The 17,847-nt window shown below is 46.0% G+C and overlaps 1 protein-coding gene across 1 annotated transcript in view; it reads right to left on the reverse strand.

Moving 5' to 3' along the window:
• Positions 1 to 2,772, reverse strand: part of LOC306916257 (uncharacterized protein) — a 29,566-nt gene extending 26,794 nt beyond the window's left edge. The window contains exon 1 of the mRNA XM_079494076.1: positions 2,719 to 2,772. The gene's annotated coding sequence lies outside the window, so the exon portion shown is untranslated. The remainder of the gene's footprint in view (positions 1 to 2,718) is intronic.
• Between the last annotated feature and the right edge of the window lie 15,075 nt (positions 2,773 to 17,847).

Genomic DNA, 17,847 nt, shown 5'->3' on the forward strand with positions numbered 1-17,847 from the left:
ATACAACGATCCATGAACAATAAACAGTAATGACACATCAACACATGATTCAACACAATGAAACACAACACATGATTCAACACAATCACAAACAATACAATAATATCCCATAAGCCCTGGAAAATGTTCACGCAGGCGCGCACAAGCTGCTTGACAGCTCAGCATAGAGAAAGAGAAGTGAGCTGAGGCTGCTTAAGTGAATTGCACTGTGGGAATGAGGTGTTGGCCTATATAGGCAGCAGATTTAAAGAAGCAGTATAGATCACTAGGGGGAATGAATGAGGGGGAACCATGTACACACATACAAAACATCTGCCCTCCGTGCCGCAATGAACTAACGCTACGCTTTAATTATTCTAAATATTGAGGTATCGCAATTGCACTCATAATAACCCCCAAATTCATATGTAGTTTCCAACTGACCCTGACCCCATCTGAAAAGATGTGCCAAACACTTGTTTCAACTTTCAAAATCATTTGAAAATAATTGATAATGATCTACAAGCATGCATCACATCTGGACATGGGTTGTGAATGAAGATTGCTCCCTCCTTCACAGAATAAAACAGAAATTCAACAAGCATAATGCATTAAGGCATAAGTATCTATAAATAGATGATTATGGCTTAATGCATTATGCTTGTTCAACTTCTTTTACAGACGTACAGAGACTTAAATGCACCAAGTCTCTGTATGTGTGCGTATGTGTGTAATCCATGTAACTCGGGAACAGACTTCAACTTCGAGTCGGTCAGACCCACGGTTGTCCAGAACCGCCACAAAAGGCCTCTGCCCGGGCTCTGGACAGGGCCCCTGCCCAGGGTCCATATATGGAGCTGGCATGTTACTGTTCCTGGCCTGTTCATATTTCCTCCATACTCCATATTTGGGCATGCCTGACACAGAACTCCATATATAGGAATAAAGGGACACAGAGAGACACATACAGAAATGCAATCATTCCAAGTAGGCCAGTGCCCAACGGGCACCGCCGTAGAGGCCCCACAGGCTCCAGTACAGACACATACAGAAATATCCATATATGGGCATACAAGGGACACAGACAGATGGGTGAAACGGGTTGTGGACACTCTGCTTTTCCGGTTGTCCAGAACCAGCACAAAAGCCTCATTTGGCATGCTTGACAAATAACTCCATATACGGAGATAACAGGGTGGGGCATGCATGCAGGTATGTGGGGAAACTAGCACAAGCGCCCATGTTCAAATACACACATATTTGGACAGAGGAAACCACCCCAGGGTCAAGACAGCCACAGGGCAACAGACAGGGCAACATGAAGCAATGTCAAGGTGAATGAGATGATGTGGCTGCTGTCCCACTTCCTCTCTCTTCCATGACAATGGAGGGATGAGACGGACCACTGCAGCAAACCTTGCAAAGAAACTGGAGCCTCAGTGAGCACAGAGCAATGGGCATGTCAATGTAATGGGTCCTGGGACCCATGGGTGGTCTTTTAGATGGGTCCCATGCAGGGACATTTTATGAGTCCTACTTCAACAACGTAGTAGTAGGCCTACAGTACTGAGTACTGCATTGCATCCCAGGACTCCCAGAGGGTGACATGATTGCGTCCATTCTCAATTTAGTGAGTCTAAGGATGCAGGATGCAGGCTAATGTTTTACATTAACAACTTGAACCCTATAGGATCCCCATTCTGCACTGCAGTAAACATTAGCTGGAGAAAAAAAGATAGACGCTCACGTGTCACAGTGCTGCTGGTCGTGAGCTTGTAGATCAGCTATTATCTATGATAACAAGTTTTATACAATAGCAGTGGGGGTCCCTGCTTCATCTTTAGCCAGAACAACATTGAAGACCCCTGTAAAGTACGATATGGTGCCAGAACAACATTGAAGACCCTGTAAAGTACGATATGGAGCCACGATCACATTCCTCATCCTATCGTCTGTCAACAAGTGATGTCAGAGACGGTGCCATTGAAGCAGTCCTAACCCTATACATTGGAACATGACAGATCTACAAGCTCACAACGATGTGGGCGTGTCCGATTAGATCACCAAATACATGAATTTGTGGGTTGTTGATATGAAAAGGTTTTAGAACCAATGAGAGTACAGCAGTTGTCTAAACAGGTCATCTAAAAAACATGTAGGCCTACATTTGATAGGCCTGCTATAAGATACCACCAGGTAAACACTGTAAGTTCACAATTAAATTAGCAGATCAGCATATTGTGCAAATTCATCTGAAATGTGTAACCCATGCATGTGCACAGACCAAAGTCAACACTTGACAGGCAATGTATTAACCAAGTCTTAATTAAACCTGTATATAGGAGGGGCTAGTGCCCCTCAAAAACAGGAAATCAGGTAAGGAGGTAAAAAGGGAAAATAAACATACGGGGGAAGGGGGAATCCAGATAGTAGGCTACATAGGCTTAGCCATAGTACAAAACAACGATGACGTCTGTAAACACAGACACTCTAAGTAAACAAACGTAATATATGGATATCATTTATGTAAACATGATTAAAACAATGTTCATCAACTGAAGTAGCCGCCCTACATCACAACACAGCATTACACAACAGACAACACTAGACCACACAACTCTTCGCATGTTGTCAAACGACGAACAGAATAAACAGTGATCCACAACTTTTTGACTTTTGTCAAACAATAACGTAGGAGAACAGCCAGATAAAGAATAAATAATATCAAGGTTAACTCACGTCAGTGAAAGAAGTGTGTGTGCTCGCTCGCTGAACTGCAGCAGAGAATACACAGGTGCTATGATAATGAAACGAGTTAAACACAATTGCACACGTGTGAATGTTATTAGTATAGATAGATGTAGATTATTCACTCCACCAGTAGATGGAGCCATTGATCTACAGCAGGGAATGAACACAGAATCGTTCACATTATTGATATAGTTTACATTGACTATTGTGTTTGTGTAGTTTGGTTAATGTGAACACTGGTATTTTCAGGACCAAAGGTTTCAGCAATGGCTCTTCCGCATATGGTACTAGTACTACAAAGTACTAATCTACAAAGTCTGTAGGTCTACTAGTAATGTGATTTTCTTCAGCCAAGTAGGCTATACAAGCCTAATAGCTAGGAGAAGGGATCCTCGTTGGACAGTCCTTCTCAAAGCCCAACTCACCCTGGAGCAGACGGAAGAATACACAGAACATGGAATATAGGCCTACACATATAATAACTGATGATGATGGTCAATGGAAAGAGAGCGAAAATACTTTATATTTCAGAAATATTGGTACTGCTGTGTTTTAAAAGGCTATAAGACTGAAATATATCCACTGCTCCGGTGAAAGTTGTTTTTCTTCTTTCTTTCTTTCTTTCTTTCTTTCTTTCTTTCTTTCTTTCCATTTGGATACCTTTGTTGTTATTAGAATGAATCTGTCTTGAATTAGAATCAACCAGGTGTGGACTGACTGACATCCATCTCCTATTTAGAACTCTTCCCATGTTCCTTTGACTTTGCCTATACTTCACCCTGCATTTAGAACACACACACACACGCACGCGCACGCACACGCACACGCACACACACACGGCAACCCCCCCGCCCCGCTATCTCTCTCTCTCCCTCTCCCTCTCTCTCTCTCTGCGTTGGGGGGGGGGGGGGGGGGGGGGGTCTAGCTGGCCTGATGAGAACAGCCCACCGTCAGTCACTTGTAAACAGAAAAGTGGTGCTGGGTCAAAAGGACAGCGAACTTGTCGTCGTCTCCCCCGCCCCCCCCCACCCTCCCCCATGGTGCAGTGGCGGAGTGAGGAGGAGAGAGAATAGTCGAGCGGATTGACGACAATCTATTCTAAACAATGAAGTTATCATGGATGATGGACCCCAGCACTATTTCCATTTAGAAAAGTAGTGGTGTATCTGAAAGGCTGAGGGACAGGGAAAAAAAGATAGGCTATTTAAACTGACTAATTTGTTCGAGCCCATAGCGTGCATTAAGGTGCAGCTGATATAGGCCATGGGCTGCTACGGTAAGTAAACTTATAGAACACTGTTGTTATCTCAACATATGATTCACTTTGTACGCTCGAGTCAGACTCTGTCACAGAACGAATCAATGTAAAGCTCAAATGCGTTTTAGAATTGTGGTAGCCCTGAAACATGACTGCCATGATAATCATCATGACAGTCATGACGCAACTGCAGCCTGTTTTACGCGATCGCTACATTTACAGTCCAAACGTGTATATAAACATTCCGTTTTCAAATATAAAGTACTCACAATTTGTCCCACGGGTGTTAGAGATTTGTTGGTACAGCGATTAGCATTGCTGCATCCCGCGTTGTCTAATGAAAAGCTTTTTTATCCGAGCTGTTTTTTGCCATTGGCTTTCAACTACGCGCCCCTATCGGTCGGGAGGAGTGTGGCAGTCTGAAACACTGGGTGTGTTCGATATATTCACGCTGACAGCACTGCCAATACAGACTAATAGGCGAGTGCGCTCCCGGTGTGCAACTTTGTATTTCCCAAACGAACACCGTTTGAGAAAAGTAGCCGGGGAGCTTGGATAAAAATGCTTTTTATTAAACAACGCGGGATGCAGCAATGCTAATCGCTGTACCAGCAAATTTCTAACACCCGTGGGACAAATTGTGAGTACTTTATATTTGAAAACGGAATATTTATATACACGTTTGGACTGTAAATGTAGCGATCGCGTAAAACAGGCTGCAGTTGCGTCATGATGATTATCATGGCAGTCATGTTTCAGGGCTAGAATTGAGGGTGACAAGGGGCCTAATTCCCTAATAAACAATTGTGTTTTTAGGACACATAGGCTATGCATGGTTTTATTTTAAGGCTCTATTTAAGCCGAAGCTATGTTATTTCATTTGAAATACAAGAGTCACAGCACTTTCTTTTTCTTCCTGGAAGAGTTTGACATAGGCCATACCCCTTTGTTTTACAGTTGGTTTGCATACATAACAATATAGGCTAAATAATAGGAGCCGTGTTTTGACTGTTGTACTGAGGGGCATGTTATAGGCCAGGGTTTAAGAATAGAAGTGTGTGTGTGTGTGTGTGTGTGTGTGTGTGTGTAGGGCTGCTGTCATGGTTGTGTGTTTAATATGTATAGGCCTAGTATAATAGTGTTGTTGTGTAAATGTCAAGATGGGGGACATGTGAATTGTTCACTCCTGTTGCAGTGTTGAGGAGTTGACTGTGTCACTCTGACCATGACACCACTGGGCATGTGTTAAGCATGCTATCTCTGTAGAAATCACTTTGCTCTACGGCTAGGCCAGGGGTGGCCATGCTGTCTTTGATAAAGTTAGTAGGGCCACACATTGAGCTATTGTATTGATACTTGAATCACAATAATTATGTTAAGATTGCATGAGTTTGGTAGACTATTATTATTATTATTATTATTATTAGCCTATTATTAAAAAAAAATACAATAGCACTCACATTATAAATGGAGTTGGAACAACTGAGGTTCGGGAGGTTTGCCACTGCCAACTCCACCCTTGCCACCCTTGCCAACCACTCACCCACCTCCAACCAGCCTGGCCACTCCTCCCTCACCTACCACCGGGGGTATTTAAACGCAAGTTTGAAAAAATGCCAGTGTGCCAGTTTCCAGTAAACACAGCACACACTAACGCCAAGAGAATTGATACGTGTATTAATTCTTATCTAGCTCATCTCACCAGCCTCAGAATGGTCACTCTGCCCAACATTTACCACACAGACGACGAGGCTCCAGCCACCGGCCCCGTCGCCGCCGCCACCGAACCCGGTACTCACCTGCTGAACATCCATGCCTTGGACGACGAGGCTCTATTCATCGCCGCCGCCGCCGAACCCGCGGCCGCCGGTACCAGTACCCACCGAGCCATCGCCGCCGCCGTCCTCGACGTCGTGCCCGACACTCCGGAGCAACGCAGCGGTAGACTCAAGTCTGTCGTTACCGTACCTCCCGGTTCCTCCGCGCCCAACATGAACCGGACACCCCGGGAGTTCCGCGAGGGTCCACGTTCCTCCCCGATAGGCTCCCCTCGCCACGATCACCAGCAGAACCCGGTACTAGCCCAGCAGCTCCAACCATCCCGCACTTCTTCGTCCCGTCTTCCCGTTCACCAAGCCCCAGCAGCAGCTTCTCCAACCAGCCATCCCGTTGCCTCCCTGTGCGGCTCCAATCCACCAGTACCAACCCTCGCTTCAGACTGGACCGTGGTCGGCCTACAAAGAGCCCTCATCGCCAAAGGCATTTCATTCCCCCGTTCTGCAAACAAACTATCTCTGTTTACAACTCTCATGTCCACCCGCGTCGCTCAGTGCAGCAACAGCGGAACAACAACAGCAGCCTCAGCCAACGTGGGTCTGTCGCGCAGCCGTGACGTCACGCGCCATCCTCCCAGCCCAGGAGACGCTCCACGGGCGTCCGCTCGGCCGAGTGGCGACGCCGTCACGCGGTAGGCGGCGCTGTCGCGTCGCGGAAACTCCTCGCGTCGGGCTGCCACGTCGCGTGGCGGCGTCGACACAAAGTCGGCGGCTCCGTCCCGCTCCGGTGACGTCACGCAGCGTTCCGCTGCCACAGCGACATTCCAGATACACTCATTCTCTCCAGACGCCCACCATCTCCACTCCCATCACTCAACCAAAGGAGCTCCAGCCACTTCAGCCTCCTCCACCATGCAAACAGCCAGTATCCTCCATCCACCACACACTACAAAACTAATCCAACTTCCACCTGGTTTTCTCCCTTCTGCCCCACCTGTCCCTCCCTCCTATTTCCAGCAGGCCGCAGCACCCCACCTCCACCCCCCCCACCCCACCTTCTCCCTCCTCCAGTACAACCTATCTTTCCCATTTCAGGCTCCATCTTCCCTAGGAGGTCCCCCAGCGGCCCCAGGATGTCCCCCAGCCACCATAGGATATCTCCCAGCAGCGCCCAGTGTCCCACACTTTAACATGTCTTCTCTCCCCCCCAGCCAGTGTTCCCCAACCCCCCCCCCCCTCCTTCCTTCTCCCTCGCTACAGCCATGCCAGCACCCGTCCCGCCATCAGCCATCGCCCTCAACGCCCCCATGGTCTCCCCAGCCCTCCGATCCCAAATTCTGCAAGGCATGGACATTGACCTCTCCTCCCTCATCCGCCCCTCCGCCAGCACTGCCCAACATCGATCTGTCACAGTAGAAGGAGTCTCCATCACCCTCCGTGACCTCTCCCCATCCACTTCCTCCGTCCTCACACCCACCGAGTTCGTTCTGGCCTTCTCCATTTTCGCGACATCCTTTGCACCACCTATCCTTCCCGCCACCAAGAGCTTGATGACCACCTTTACTTGTGCATGGACCTCTGCGCCCGTTTCGGAGGCAGCCTTTTCTACGAGTACCATCGGCAATTCTCCGCCAGGGCCGCCTCCAGACTCCAGCAGTTCAACTCCGGCACTTACTGGGGCTCCCTCGATCTGGAGCTGTACTGCCGGATTTTTGCCGGCAAAACATCAGAAGCTTGCAGTCTTTGCAACTGCCCCACCCATCCCACCACCCTCTGCACCTTCATAGCCCCAGAACCCCGCCCCCACGCTTCACACCAAACCAGCTCCACCATCCCCTCCCTCCTCAGCGTCACCACCTCCAGCAAAGTCTTTCCCGACGCCACCAAAGCCAGAGACAGGCGCGGCCGTCCGCTCGTGTTCGTAGGGAGCAAGATGTTGTGCAACAACTACAACGACGGCGGCTGCGACCTGTCTTCTTGCCGCATGCTCCACATATGTTCCTTCTGTGGCAGCTCTCACACCCGCCTCAACTGCACCGACAAACAAGCAAAACATCCATCAGACTCACCTGGATAACCGTCACAAACTTCATCCTTCGCGCAGCCCACGTCCCCGGTCACAAGAACACCATCGCTGACTCTCTTCCCGCTTTTCCCAGAAACCGACCCGACACCAAACCCGGTTCCACCCTTTTCGGAAATGACCTTCCACTAAACCATCCGTTTCACCACCTCCTCACTCACTCCCGGCACATGATCTTGCAAGGCATTGCCCCATCCACCCTCTCCTCCTACTGGACAGCCTGGAAGAACTTCCAGTCCTTCCACACCCTCTTCCACGTCCACTTCCCATCCTCGGACCCCATCACCCTCTCTTCCTACATCAGCTAGCTCCATTCCACAACCGCCAGGTCATCAACCATCCAAGTCTACCTGTGCGGCATCAACTTCTTCACAAACTCATTACCGGCTCTCCCCATCCATCCATACAACATCCTCAGATCACCCTCTTACTCAAAGGCTTCCAGAGGATCGAGCCAAAACTCCCCCCCCAACGCCAACCCCCCAAAGCCGAAATCCTAACCAGCTGCGTCCACATCCTCCGCACAGGCTACTCGGACCCCCACACCGACGCCACGCTCGAGGCCATGTTCCTTCTAGCTTTCTTTGGGTTTCTGAGATGCTCGGAGTCTACCTCCTCCAACTCCAGGTTCGACCCAGCTCTCCATCCCAGGCTGGCCGACCTAACCATCCACAGCACTCCTCCCCCATCTTCACCATCAAGCACAGCAACGGACCAGTTTACACGCTACACCATCGGATCCCCTCTTCATAACCAACAGCGGTTCAGTCGCCACCCGCACCTGGTTCCATTCCCACCTCCGCCTGGTCCTCACCAAAGCGGGAATCTCCCCAGAGCACTTCTCAGGCCACTCCTCCAGAATCGGAGCAGCATCCACAGCTTCGAGCAAGGGAGTTCCCGACCACGTGATCCAAATCCTCGGCCGGTGGTCGTCCCAGGCCTACCACGGCTACATCCGCACCAACGCCCCGGACCTGCACAATGCCCAGCTCTCCATGGTCTCGTAATCCAAGGGTAAGATACTTTTGGGGTTCCTACACAATCGCACAGGCGCTCGCCTCGACCCCTAAGCCAAAGTATCTGGGTCCACGCCCCCTCGGACCTAATCCCTGTCGCCCACGTCCCGTGCTCTGACCATCTAAGCCGCACACCGCACGCTTGCGTGTGGTGATGACCTTCGATGACCAAGCACCCCCGTCCCGTGCTCTGACCATCTAAGCCGCACACTGCACGCTTGCGTGTGGTGATGACCTTCGATGACCAAGCACCCCCGTCCCGTGCTTTGACCATCTAAGCCGCACACCGCACGCTTGCGTGTGGTGATGACCTTCGATGACCAAGCACCCCGACGTCATTCATGCCCCACGCCCACTTCCCGTGCTCTGACCATCTAAGCCGCACACCGCACGCTTGCGTGTGGTGATGACCTTCGATGACCAAGCACCCCCGATGTCATTCGTGCCCCGCCCCATCTAAGCCGCACACTGCACGCTCGCGTGCGGTGATGACCTTCGATGTTCTTGCTGGGCACCTCTAATGGCATCCTTCCCCCCGACCTGACAATCCAAGCCGCATGCTACGCGTCCGCGAGTAGTGATGCCCCTGGATGGTCACGCCGGCGCCCCACATGTCATGCGTGCCCCGACCACCCAAACCGCACACTTCACGCTTGCGTGAGGTCGTGACCTTGGATGATCAGGCCCGTTATGGCATCCCCCGCCCCTGGCCATCTAAGCCGCACACCGCACGCTTGCGTGTGGTGATGACCTTCGATGACCATGCTGGCTTCACCCTCATCTGTCCTGCCGTGGCCGTTTATGCCTCACGTCCCATGCCCCCCCCCCCATGCGACGTGTCCATAAACGACCACACTCCACGTCTATTCAATAAACCATCTAAAAGGTTCTCATGGTCTTTCCTAGTGAAAACTCATTGCATTTTATGCATTATAAATGTAGGCCTATACAGTTTCACTCTTACATTCTAACCATTTAACATTTGGAGTATACAGATGGAATGCAGATATGCATGGGGGGAGGGGGGGGGGTTGTTTTTGTTGGACTTTGAGGGCCAGATTGAGATGGTCAAAGGGCCCTGGTCCGGCCCTCTGGCAATATGTTGCCCATGTATGGGCTATGCCCTATAGGTCAGGAGACCATGCTGCCTCTGAAGACATTCAAAGCTCTTTAGTACCCCCTTGTGTACAAATGTCAAGGAGTTGTACAGCATCTGGAGTTCTGAACCAACCAAATCACACCACAATCAAACAGTGCTCCGGGAACCACCAGTGGTCCTTGGAGGTGGTTCCAGGTGGTCCCCAGCTAAATGATGGAAAGTTGGTAACCAAATGGATCCTTATAGGTCTTTAACTCTTGAGTTAAAGACATTTTCTCTTAAAGACATTTTGCGAGTTAAACATTACTTAAGAAGACATTACTACAAGAAGTCTACACAATTAGAGAATGTTGAATATCGTAATTATTAATTAACATTTGGCTTTTATCTCTCCTATGATCAATACAGCATGGAATTGTGGGCAAAATCTTATCCAACAATAACAAAATATTCCTTTAGGTTTGGGTTTGCGGGGCTAAATGTCATGGTGGTACGTGGCTCAAATACCACATCATTTCACTGTATCTTGTGAAATCTTCAAGGTTTAATCCAGGGGGGTTGCATTAAAATAGTAATCTGATTTTTAATCTCATATTTTTAGTCACATATCCAGTTATGGAAGCACCTTGCTGAGTTGACAGCTGTCCATGGTTTCCTTAAAGGGATAGTTCACTTAGTAAGAGACCACACCTTCGTTCAAGATTAACAGTTTATTGAAACAGAATGAGATGAATGCGGAGTGGAGTGAGGAACCCAAGGTAGGGCGAGACTCAGGGTGGGGGCGTAGTCTCTGGAGCTGACGGTCATCTTTGCTATACTCGGAAACTGCCTTTTATAAATACAACTTCCCTTCAAAGTTTTGTCAGTTTTGGGAGTTCCCTTCACCATAGCCTCTGATCAGACCTGTATGCATTTTCTTGACATACTGGTTATCAAAGAAAACAATAGATTGAATCTGTACAGAAAGCCCACGGATCATAATGCCCTATGGTGACAGTGTCAGTTATTATACCATCCTAAGCCACTCAAGAAAGGTGTCCCAATGGGCCAATTGAAATGTATTTTCAGGATTTGCAGTAAAAGATGATTCTTTCCAGGTGCATGCAAAGGATGTAGGCGAGTGTTCTTTCTTGTCCCTCCTCTCAGCTCCACCTTTCCTCTTTTTTCTTATACTCTGAATGGGGCTCCAGGGTCCATGGCAGCGTAATGCTATACTTGTCTATTAATCTGATCATCTATTAATCACCTATTTATTTTTCGACAGGTGCAGGCAGGCCAATCACCGGAGGTGCAAACATCTCTGTAATGGTCCTGTCACGTATATCTATTCTACGTCCGAGCATAGACGTGGTAACGCCCCGCCTGCCTCTGATTGGCCTACCGACATTGCCGGCCTTACCAGAGTTTCCTCCGAGGTGGAAGATACATGCTGGTTAGTCCGCTGCGCGAGGTTATAATACAAGAGAATGACAGCTTGGCAAGAGCGACAGTAACTTTTATTTTCGTAGAAGACAGGCAAACTAATATTGTTTATGCCGTTGGCCTGTTTATTTGTATACATGTGTAAACTTTAAACATTATTGTACTGTAAAAAGTTATCTTTTCCCCTGATCTTTATCTATTTTAGTATAATAGTATTTAGTTTAACACTAACACTTTAATTTAGAACACAGCCAAATCCAACCATAGTACATTCAATCAAAGCAAACGGCACAAGTTTAGTTATTAGTTTGTCTCTTCTACAAAAATTAAAGTTGCAAGTTACTGTCGCGCGTGCCAATAAAGCTGTACTTGAATTATTTCCCACCACGGAGTAACCTGGCGTATCGGAGGACAGTCTGGTGAGACCATGGGGGCTAGACGGGCTAGAAAGGCAGTGTCGGTAGGGTCGGTAGGCCAATCAGAGGCAGGCGGGGCGTTACCATGTTATGCTCGGACGTAGAATAGATATACGCGGTCCCGTCTCGTCACTGTGTCTCTCCTTCAACTCTCATCCGCCCCACTCCCTTCTCTTCTGTCCATTTGTCCTCCACAGGGACTTTGATGAGAAGCTTCAGTCGAAGCTGCACCTCAGTAACCAATAGAAGATGACCATTGAGGGTCTCTGAAAGCCAATATAGACAATGGAATCCCCTGGGCCCTGTGTGTGTGTGTGTGTGTGTGCACGCACGCACGCACGCACGCACGCACGCACGCACGCACGCGGTTTATGCATGTGTCACTATTATTATCCTAACAAAGACACTGCGTTGTACACTAAATGCAGTAAATGCTGCTCCAACCTTTTCCTCAGTGTTAATTTTACAGTATAGGCTATGATGAACAATATTCTGACCAGTCTTGAAAGGTCATGACAGCAATTTAATCTGTGAACTCTCTCACTGTTTGTTGACCCTGTGATGGAACTACTTTACTAGATTCTGTGTAGCCTAGATGCACTCTAGTGAAGTAATAGATTTATTTGTGTTTGTGATTATGCAAATATGTCATAATTATTAACCTTGGTTTGTCTCTCAATAGACTTCCTGACCATGTTTGAGATGTTAAAGGAGACACCCTGATTGGTAAGTAATGTAATGTTTAGCTAAGATTGTGTGCAGAATTCCTCAGGGTTCTTAAATGATGACATTTTATCCATTTTAAATCAATGATGACAAACTATATTTGACGTAACCCAAATCATGATGCTGATATTTTCCCAAAACTGGGTTTGTGGCTAACAATCGACTTATCCTGTTGTAGATGTTCTGCTTTCCCTTCCTGGAACATTGTGAATGAGGTATTTTCTAGACATGCATTGAATGCTGTCTGCCTTTTCCTGTGGCAGGTGGCTGACTCTTGGACCAGGAGAGTGAGGATGGCAATGAATGAATTAATGAATGAATTTTATTTATATAGCACATTTCCAAACATATAGTTACAAAGTGCTTTACAAACAACAATCATAAACAACATCAAGAACATCAGAAATATAACACAAATCACATAAAACACATCAAGGAAAGAAAAGTAATGGCTGTGAACGTGTAAGTACTGAATAGTCATGTCTTGAATTATTTTGACCACATTCCAATATTTGCCAGATACAATAAACTATTAACTGATGGAGGACTTACAGTCTAAACTACAACCTTTGCTAATTTGGAATCATATCAAAGTTCCAGAGCAGTATGCTTCTAATCTGCAAGCTCACAACGCAACAAAATGCAACACATGTTTTTTCAATATCCAAAGCATACAAAAGGGTTAATGTATGTTTTGTAATAACTAGCCAGGTTGCTATACCCGCAGCCCGCAACGTTTAGAAGGCAGTTATAGCCCATTGGAATGGAACCTGCAAATGTCTGACTGATATTGATCTTAATCAATATGCGCCTGGGGCATTTGTGCTGCGATTTCCAACAGCTCATTTTGAAGCATCATGGCTGGTGAGGTTGAAGGAGCAATTTGCCTCGTCATGCTTTGAAAACCATTTACATAGCTCAAAAAGGTTTCCTTGAGTTTGCTGAACTTTGTTCAGGTTCAGGTTTATTTGTATAAGGGTTAGGGTTAGGGTACCCTAACCCTAATTTAGGAGTATAAATAGAATGAAAATTATTTTGCTCAGAGCATTCTCAGTCTTACATACACAGGACATAGACAAACATCTATAGTGCAAAGACAAAAACACAAAGTGAAGTGACAATACAGTGCAATACAGTTCAAGGTCAGCTGTTCAGCAGCCTGACTGCCTGGGGGAAGAAACTGTTACTGAGACGGGTGGTGCGAGATTTGATGCTCTGGTAGCGTTTTTTGGAAGGGAATTGTTTGCACAGGGTATTTGCGGGATGGCTGGTGTCTTTGATGATGTTGTGGGCTTTTTTCATACAACGAGTGGTGTAGATGTTGTGGAGACTGGGTAGTTCTGTGCTACCGATGATTTTAGCTGCTGTTTTAACGGTCCTCTGCAACCTGTTGCAGTCCTGAGCGGTCGTGTTACCGTACCACACTGATACAGCCAGTTAAGACACTTTCAATTATACAGCGATAAAAGTTCACTAGTCCTTTTGTACTTAGGCCAAATGTTTTAAGGCGCCTCAGAAAGTACAGTCGCTGCTGCACCTTCTTGAGGATGTACTCTGTGTTGAGTGACCATGTGAATGTGTCTGTGATGTGTATGCCCAGGAATTTAAAGTTATCAACTATGTCGACAGATGACCCTTTGATGGAAATGGGGGTGTGGACCTTTGGACTTCCTAAAGTCTACAATGATTTCTTTGGTCTTATTGGTGTTAAGTGAGAGGTTGTTGTTATCGCACCATAGAGTTAGATCTTCTATCTCCCTCCTATAGGCCCTCTCATCACCGTCGGTTATTAAACCGATCACTGTGGTATCATCCGCAAATTTAATTATGCTGTTATTCCCACATCTGGCGACACAATCAAACGTAAACAAACTGTACAACAGAGGACTGAGGCAGCAGCCTTGGGGCGCACCGGTTCTGGTGAGAATTGTGGATGAGCATCTCTCTCCTATGCGTACACACTGGGGCCTGCCTGTCAGAAAATCAAATAGCCAATTACAGATGGAGCTGCCCACACCAAGGCCACTGAGTTTCAACACTAATTTAGATGGTACAATAGTGTTGAATGCGGAACTATAATCTATGAACAGTAGTCTGACATACGATTGTGTTATTTTATTTATAATAAAACAAGTGTACTAATCTGATTCATTGTATCACCTAGCGCATGACAGGAGAGGAATCAGCTGCTTGCTGTACGTAGAATATATTTGCGAGAATAACCTATATTCTATCACAAACGTAGGCAAAATACATGCATGTGAGACACATTAATTGTGTCACGAACATATGTTTTATTAATATTCATTAATTCCTGCCATGAAATATATTTCATTGAATTGCGATAAATACATTAAAACCTCATAATGTAGGCCTAGAAGCCCTAGATAGTAATTTATTGGACTGCTGTTTCTATTAACACCAAACGTCCGTATTGTGAGCTTGTAGATCAGCTACTTTAGGTAATTCTTTACCAAAAGTTTTGGTAATTCTTTACCAAAAGTAGCCGATCTACAAGCTCACAATACGGACGTTGCTTATAGATCGGCCATAGATTGCTTATAGATCGGATAGACGTTGCTTATAGATCGGCTATTTTTGGTGTGTTCCCCCCCAGGCATAGCAGGGATTCATATGGTTAATGCTGATGATGTTTTCATATTGTCATGGTGGTGCACTGTTTTCTGTTTTCATATTGCTGGATAATATGGATATAATATAAATGTATTGATAATAATCATTAGGCCTATGTTATTCAAGAGAATAACCTTTTCATCATAAACATAGGCCTAAATGCCTGCAAACATTCATTCCTTCCTTCATTCATCCATGAATTTAAAAATAATTTAGCGAACTGTCCTTGTCAGGGTATTGTTTACTGCTGTTTTTTCTAGCGACAATTTTACTAATTCAGTAACATTAATGTTTTGACTGGTTCTTGTAGTCAGTTGATTCTTCATATCCACATGAGTGAAACGGCCTGGATGATTTGTTTATTTTTCACACACACACACACACACACACACACACACACACACACACACACACACACACACACACACACACACACACACACACACACACACACACACACACACACACACACAAACAAAAACATGTTTATATTACTCCTAAACATTTTTCCAAACATCACACACTCCTATCCTCCTGTGGAGACCTGTGCCCAGAAGGGCACTTTTTTATGATAGTATGATACTTAACCGTATATGTCATTATACAAGTCTTTATAAAAAGCTATGATTTCATGCATGATTATCACTGCAATTATATGTTATAAGCTGACTACAATGTACTTGTATATGTAGTCAAGTGGTCAAGTAATTATGAATTGCTTTATCATGTTATTATTTATAATTTAATGACTATACATTGTTATTTATGGAGATGACTGATTTATCCTGTTGTGCCTTGATAACCTCCATGGACAACGGGTGCGCAGCCACACCCAGCACTGAGCCCAGCTATAGTTTGACTCAGGCCACGTGTGACTGCCTAAATCAGTCATCCTCCATCTCACAATTGTATTTAGCAGATTGTACAGATTTCTAAAATGATGTGGTTTGTCTAGTCTTGGATCTCCTGGACCAGGCATAACCATCATGAGGATCAATTCTGGCCCACGGCCCATAGGCCGCCTATTGCCGAGGACAGAGTTAAAACTGACCCTCTAGTTTGTTTTCAAAGAAAAATGCCCTCAGTATATACTCAGTATATACTCAGTATAGAATCTGCACCTGGCTCGCTGATAACAAACTACCGTATAGTGTATACACCTGGGAAAAACTGAATCCATTCTCTTTGGGTCAACTAGTAAACTCAGCAAGGCCAACGGCTTCACAGGTATGTGTGGAAATGTTGTCACAAGAAAAGATGAAATAACCTACCTGGTTTCCTATTACAGGAAAATACTTCAAAAATGTGAACTAACTCCACAATCACAACAATCTCAACCCAGATTTGGCACAAAGATGGGTTTCAATTTGTTCCCCTGGTATGCCACCAGAATGTGTAATGTCCTACCAACAGCCATAAAGAAGTGTGAATCCCTACCCTCTTTCAAAACTACTCTAAAATAACAGGTGGCTTGGAACTGGCCTCTGTAAAAAGGTCCCTGTGCCTGTCCATGCAAACTGCTAATAAAGTATTCAATCAATCAATCCAAGCCCATCAACCATCCCCAGTTTCCCCACGGTCAGAGATGGGCATGTATTTGAAATACATGCACTTTAAATACTTTTTTTTTGGTATTTTAAAATACTTTCTTTTTGTATTTTAAATTAAAATACAGAAAATATGTATTTCGAATAAATGTATTTCGAATACATGCCCATCTCTGCCCACGGTGCACTCACTGTCCTCTTATTGGCTGATGCAAAACAAGCAAGCGAACCTTGGGGGACAGACTCAGAGCCTTCAGTGTATATAAACATAGAATTAGTTATTGTCTCCACCAGGCCGAAGGCATGGGGAGAGAGTATGTTTTGCACTCCGTCCGTGTGTGTGTCCGTCCTTCCGTCCGTCCGTTACCAGCTAATCTCTGGCACCGTTAACCCGGTTGATGCCAAACTTTGCACACACACTCCCTGGATGCCAACGATGAACCTCTGCCCCACCTTTTCCAGAACGGCCTGTTATAGCGCCACCATGAGGCAGCTTTTCACATTTTTTACCTAAAACTGCACCGATCTGCGTGAAACGTTGCATGCACACTCCCTAGAGGCCAAGGACAAACCTTTGACCTGCATTTTCAGCATCTGCCATTTATAGCGCCACCAGGAGGCCGACTTTTGTAAAACACATTTTTTGATATTACTCCTCCAGATTCTGTCCAAAAATCTCACAAATCGTTACACAGCATCTCTATGGTCATGTGCTCAAGTCGGATCTGTCCGATATTTCATATTCAATCCTAATTGACTATAATTGGCTTTCACAGTTTGCAAGATTGCCCCGTTTTAAACAAAAGCCTCAAATCAATTCACACATTTTCTTACTAGGCTGAGGAATATATCCCAACCTTTTCACATTGGCCTGTTATAGCGCCACCAACAGGTTGATTTTTGCAAAACACATTTTTGGAACAAAATGCCTTAAATCATCCAATTTCCATCAAAGGCGTATGAAGAAATGGCACCCTTTTCACATTGGCCTATTATAGCGCCACCAGGAGGCCACAACCTGACCTGGCTTGGTGGAGATCTGTGCCCCGAGGGGCACTTTTTCTGCTTTCTTTCATTTTAGTGATTTCAGCTATTTTTGACAGGGTGGGAGCATTCGAATGGGGGCTCAATACGTACTTTC

Source organism: Electrona antarctica (genome assembly GCF_951216825.1).
Source record: "Electrona antarctica genome assembly, chromosome: 23".
NCBI classification, from domain to species: Eukaryota; Metazoa; Chordata; class Actinopteri; order Myctophiformes; family Myctophidae; genus Electrona; species Electrona antarctica.